Source organism: Eschscholzia californica, unplaced genomic scaffold (assembly GCF_041429995.1).
Source record: "Eschscholzia californica isolate CP2 unplaced genomic scaffold, dmEscCali1.0.p SCAF_5, whole genome shotgun sequence".
NCBI classification, from domain to species: Eukaryota; Viridiplantae; Streptophyta; class Magnoliopsida; order Ranunculales; family Papaveraceae; genus Eschscholzia; species Eschscholzia californica.
The window spans coordinates 47,225,853-47,232,188 of record NW_028238472.1 but is presented as its reverse complement, the minus strand read 5'-3'; the positions used below and the strand labels follow the sequence as shown (position 1 = coordinate 47,232,188).

Genomic DNA, 6,336 nt, shown 5'->3' with positions numbered 1-6,336 from the left:
TTGTTGGCTCCTTGGCAACCTGATCAATAATGGTTCAACTTTTATAAAAGAGAAATGTCTTCTTTTCCATCCAGGCGTCTTATAAGCATCATCCATCTTTCTCAAAGAAAATAAGCAACCTTAAATTGTTTTTACTTTCTTCATACATGAAAAAAAAAAAAGATTTACTCAAGTAGAACTACATATATACTGTTTTAGAAAATGTGTAAGCCCCTTAGGAAACAAATTCTCCATTCGTAGTGTTGCATACACGGAGGAATTAACTCAAAAGAATCCCACAAGAGAATCCGATCAAAAAAATGGTATACGTTTAACAAAAAAAATACAAATATGCAAATTCTGGGCAGAAATCTTACGTGGTTTGCCATGATTTGTGGATCAATGAATCAGAATCACCAGAAGCACAAATCATGGCAAGCCACGTAAGCTTGTTGTCCTGAGTCTGTCTGGTTTTTCTTGTTCCATAACATTTGTCTCCCTCTCTACACGGAACAATGTGGGGTTAAGCTCTAAAATGCTTTACATTATGTGATTAAAATGTAAGGTCATGTAATATCCATAGGACCTAATCTTCATGTGCAATGGTTTCTAAACAAAGTCCATGTTATTTGTGTGGTCATTGTTTAATTAGAAGTATTGGTGGTAGAAATGAATAGCTAGGGTTATCTAACTATTTCTCTCATTAATATACAAGAAAGAGAGATCTAAAGAAAGAAATTGATTAACATATTGCAACAACCATAATTGATTAACTTCTTTCAACCATGAAAAATTCCATCACAAAAATACTAGATCTGCCATTGTAAAATTAAGAACACCAAATTTCATTTAAACACAAATATATAACATCTCTCTCTCTTTCTCTTAAACCTCTGATTTGATTTTGACAAACTATGAACATGAAATTGCAGGGTCTCTCTGAATCTTGGGTAGATCAAAATATCATCTGCATTAAAAAACATAGAAATGAAGATTAATTCAAACAAAAAGTATGTGTCTCTAGGAGGGGAGACTAGGGTTCGAATCTTACTGTATCTAAAAACAAAAATAACAGTAATTAACCGATCAGATCGAAAAAATAATATCTTTGTATATCAACCCTTTACCTTTACTATCAAGAACAACATGAAGAAGAAATCCAATTTTGAAATTATTTCAGGCTCTACCTGTATTTTCCCACAGCTTTATTGAACTGCAAAATCTAAATTACACCCGTTCTCTTTCAAGGTTTTAATTTTCCATGCAGTTCAAGAAAGCTGTGGAAGAGTACAAAGAGGGACTTATATCATCTTTAGACAGCACCCATACCCACACACAAAGTATCTAACCCTAGAGAGAGAAACAAAGTCTGATGGGAGAGAAAGTAGTATGTGATGATACATAGAGAGAGAGAGAGGTTGTTACTGTGGGATAGTAGATCTCTACTCATCTTTTGAAAACCTAGAGTGAGAATCATGAAGAATTATAAAGAGAAATCTATAGATCCATATTGGATCTTTATGTAAACCCTAAAAGATGAGAGAGAGAGAGAGAGAGGGAGTGAGAGTGAGGGTTTAGAAGAGTATATATAGAAGAATTGAGAAGATTTTAAACACCAATCCCAATAAGAATATTAGGGCATTAAACTTTTACTCCACCTATGAAAAAATCTGACCCATGCAGTTTTGGACTTATTAAACTCATCCTTCAATCTCAAAAGGGTAACTAAATTTGTCCACTTTTTTAACTTTACCACCCTAATATTAATGGGTAATTATGTGTTATACCCCCAATAAGTGGTATTTGAGTTTACCCCTCTTATTTATTATTTTTGAGAATATGACTGCAAAGAAAAATGACGAGACAATGTGATTTTAATAATTGTAATACTTTACTCTAGTGTTGAGTTTAATCCTGATTCGTAAAGATTTATTCGGTAGATTATTTAATTTATGATTTTAATTTCTTTACGTTAAGTACGACCTTAGTATTTCACTAAATAAAGTAAATTAAAGGGGCAAAGTCGATTACCAATTATTCGGAGGAGGTATACTCAATAACCAATTATTGTTAAGGGGGTAAAATAAGAAAACCGAAGTTTATACTATGCTCCAAGTAGTTAACTTGTTTACCCCAGTGCCCGTCTTCTTATTGATCAACAATTTGGTGAATGGTTGCAGAGAAAGTGGGCACAACTATAATTTTGCTAGGGTTATTTTGGAGTTTCTAGAATCTTTCTCTTTATGATTTAGTTACTACCATAAAAATGAAAAATACTTAATAAGAAAAAGACAAATGAAAAAAGCGTGAAGCTCACTTTGGTCAATTACTTTTTTTTTTTTTTTTTGATGAAGATGGTCAATTACTATTATCTAACATATTAAAGAGAAATGATTTAAATCTTATTGTTTTTAGAAGAAAAAAAAAAGAAATATATGGCAACAAAACTACCATAGGTGTTAGTAAAATCTCCTTCAAATCGATGGATTTAATTTATTTAGATGGACGTCAAGTCGTCAAACACAAATCATCAATAAATAATAATCTCATTAGACGAAGAGTTATAAATTTTCAGTTCTCGTAATGTATTATTTTCTATATTCATAAATAATCATTGCATTTGTTGGTTAAGTATTTCTTTTTTTTGGAAATTGACTACGATCAACGATAGTCATTACATTTGGCATGGATACATCAAAGATGTGATAAGTTCGATAGCCGCCCATTCAAACTCTTACAAGACCGGACCTATGGCCCAACTAAACTATGACCTAAAGCCCAACGACATTATTTATACCGTAATAATCTCAATTCAAATAATCAAAGATTTCACCTTTTTTGGGGTTCGAAGCTGAGACCTCTAGAGCTTTCTGGAATTTATGTCAACACTTTGGAACCACTTGAACTACCAACTGTTGACTTTATTGGTTAAATTTTAGAAAAACAGGAATTTGACAAAAATAATAACACATAAATAGTGGTGGAATATATACTATAATATATGTATGTATGTATATTCACTTCAAAGAGTCATTCCTTAAAACAATAAGTATTTGATGGAGGAGGATGTTAAAACCACATCATTTGTCAAAGTTCTAAGTAACGCTACCAATTTCTTGGAAATAGTATTAAACCTAAATTTTGAAAATCTTGCTTCTTCTATAAAACTCACAAAATCCAATAAAAGTTATAAATTTTCTCTGCTCTTAGTCAAAGGAGGAAAATCTACTTAAAAAAATGGTAGATCATAAGTAATAATGATGGAGTAGTTGAATTCTCAAATATAAACTCAAACTCAAACGGAATACTCGAAGAAAAAAATATTATCAATCATAAATTTCACGAGCTACCTATTCTATAAATAGCAACTAAATGTATATGTGAATTTCAGTATCTCACTCTACTTGAGTGACTATGTATTTGTCTTTTTTCTCTTTCTTTTTTTGAAAGATATATTTGTCTTTCTAATTTTACTATTTTCAAAAAAGAAATTACTCGAACATTAGATATCATTGTATTGTATGAGATTATCTTACGTGAAATGAAAATCTTGAAACTAAAGAATCTAAAAAGAGGGTGTGAACAGAGGCGGAGCTAAAATTAGTTAATAGACGGGGTGAAAACTAGAAGTAATAAAGAAATAATTTCAAAAAATGGTGTGTCCAGGCTCGAACTCGTGACAACTACGGTTTGAAGCTAATATTTCACAGCTTTTACCACTCAACTAAAGATCTTCATGTGAACATAAGTACCACTTACCTTTATTATCCTAATCTCACCCGGGCTGCAGCCCGACGGAACCCACTAGAGGCTCCACCTCTGGGAGTGAAGTCCTAGTATCCAAGAAGTGCATTTGTGTTTGAATGACAAGTGGAGAAAGCCAACAACTCATAACTCAGTTGGTAATGTACATATTTCAAATTCCTCTAACTCCAAATTCGATTTTTAACGGACCAAGGTCATTGTTAATTAATCACATATTATTTAATGTACCAATGTCACTACAATAACTATTGTAGTCAATTTCCTACAAAAAAAAAAAAATAAGTTGAGAAGTAACACATAGTTTTCTAAGAAGTTTGATAGGTGTTAAAAGGCTATTGTCTTACTACTAGTAAAAATATAAGAAGTCTACAAAGGAAATTTGATGTCAATTGACATAAAAGATATTTGATATAGGAAGATGAAATATTTGTGAGCAAACAATTCTTTTCAATTCATTTAAGAATGATCCTACCAATCACCCAAAATTTAATCTAATTGTTTTTTTTTTTTAAAGTGAACTGATCATTCAACACAAAAAAGAGAAACATACACAGTTCATCAACAAGGTGGCCTCTGAGGGATCCATTCTTGAGAGCATTTTGATGTTCTTGTTTGCTTAGCAAGCATATCTGCCTTAGCATTAACTTTTCTATTTACAAATTTACATGAGAAATTACCAAAAGATGATCTTAAGGATCTAATTGTTGCTACATAAATTTAATCTAATTGTTGTTACATAACTTCTTCATAGCCTCTTTAGGGGGGGGGGGGGGGGGGGGGGAATTTTTGACAAAAATACTAAAGGCATGTTTGCCATGAGATAATAAAATCATAAATTACAACCAAAATCAATCTTTTGATATCATATTGCCGGCCAAATCAAACAATAAAGTAAGTTGGAATAACTACGAGGATGTTCTTGGTGAACATTTATTTCACTATGCCAAACACAACTTTTATATCTTTGTCAAAAATAATAAATCTAAAGGGGTAAGCTAAATTACCCAGTATTGAGGGGGACAAACTTAGTTACCAATTAGTGTTTAGGGGTAAGCCCAAAAAAACCCAAAAAAAAAAAAAAAAAGAAATTCATCATAGCCCATAAATTATGGCTTTAATTTTCTACCCAATTTTGAGGATGAAAACGAGAAACAATTATAGGAACCTTCACTTTCACTCCTTCATAAACCCTAAAAATTGAAAAGTAACAGATTGTGATTGGAAGTTCCAAAAATTTTGTGGGGAGAAGAAAAAAATGCACATGCGTGCATGTGAAGGTTTGAGTGGGGCCCACAGAGATAGTGGTGGTGGGAGAGTGTGAAGAGGTGCGTATAAATGTTTGTGCGATAGACAAAATAATATAACCCGTTTTTTACGGAGGAAGGTTTATTTGTCGGGTTCTGTTACAGATCGATTCTCCTTTCCCGTTGGACTTGCGCTCTTGTCACCAAACCCTCAAAATCTAACCCAAGGTGTACGTTAGTTATTTAGGGCTTTACGCTATACCCATTTGGTGAAGGCCCACAATTGAGCCCACTTTTAAATGGGGCCCACCTTTTCGAACGGTCAATTATCCTGTGAATAACCGTGAAGGTTTGCTACTGTTCGACGTTACCGTTTTGTCCATATTACAGTCTATGAGTAAATTTTAGAAAGGCCCAGTAATTTTTCTACTGTCTAGATTGGTCCCTCTCTGCATAGAAAATAAGAAGTAGATCCACATGTTAGAGTTGTGACACAAAGAGTTTGGAAATTACAATCTAGATTTATTTTTCGTGATATTACAAAAATGCCAATACTTTTTATTTTCTTCAGTTTTCTATTTTGGGGCACATTTTTGAATTGTATGGCACATATTTAATGTACTGTACATACACTACTTTTTATTTTATTTTATTTTCGAATGTGCTTGATACAATATTGGAATGTCTTTTTAGTTGGCTTGAAATTCAAATAGTCAGACAAAGGTCCAATCAAACACATGACATTGCCTCAAAAAAATTAAAATCGTACACATGCATGGATTTGTCACAAAAGCAAATTGCGTATTCCTGAAAGCGACAAATCTTCGTAAAAACGAAAATATATATATTGTTTTCATGAAGAAAAAATATGGTTTGTAAAAAATGACGTTAGACGAAAATAAAATTTGTTGAGAGAGAAAGCGAAAAAAAATAGATTAGACCCTGTACTTTTTTTATATCTCGAAAAACCTAAAAATTTCAAACAAACAAATTTATATCTATTGATAATTCATTGAGAAAGAAGAAACGATATCAAGTTTAACCGAAACAATGATGAGTGCTAGTTCATGATTTCGGGGAAGATGATGAAGGAAAAGATGTTGGAGATGATGAGTATAACCATGAAGCAAGTGCTTTGGAGGTATAAAGGTGGATTCTCGCTTGATAGTTTCCTATGAGAGAGAAGAAAAATAGTTTTAGTTTTGAAATGAGAGAGATGAAGAAGAAGAAATCTGTTTTGATTGAGAGAAGATGGTGAAGATTGTAAATTATTTAGAGGAAGTGGTCTACTCATTCATTCCGAGGGAAGGTAACACAATAGCAGATCAACTAGCAAAATGGGGACGCA

At 32.4% G+C, this 6,336-nt stretch overlaps 1 long non-coding RNA gene across 1 annotated transcript; it reads right to left on the bottom strand.

Moving 5' to 3' along the window:
- Positions 1-727: 727 nt before the first annotated feature.
- Positions 728-1,560, bottom strand: LOC147539880 (uncharacterized). Its single transcript, XR_015225836.1, has 2 exons — positions 1,107-1,560; positions 728-946 (listed from the first exon to the last, which is right to left on the bottom strand). It is a non-coding gene; the product is annotated as an uncharacterized LOC147539880 (long non-coding RNA).
- Between the last annotated feature and the right edge of the window lie 4,776 nt (positions 1,561-6,336).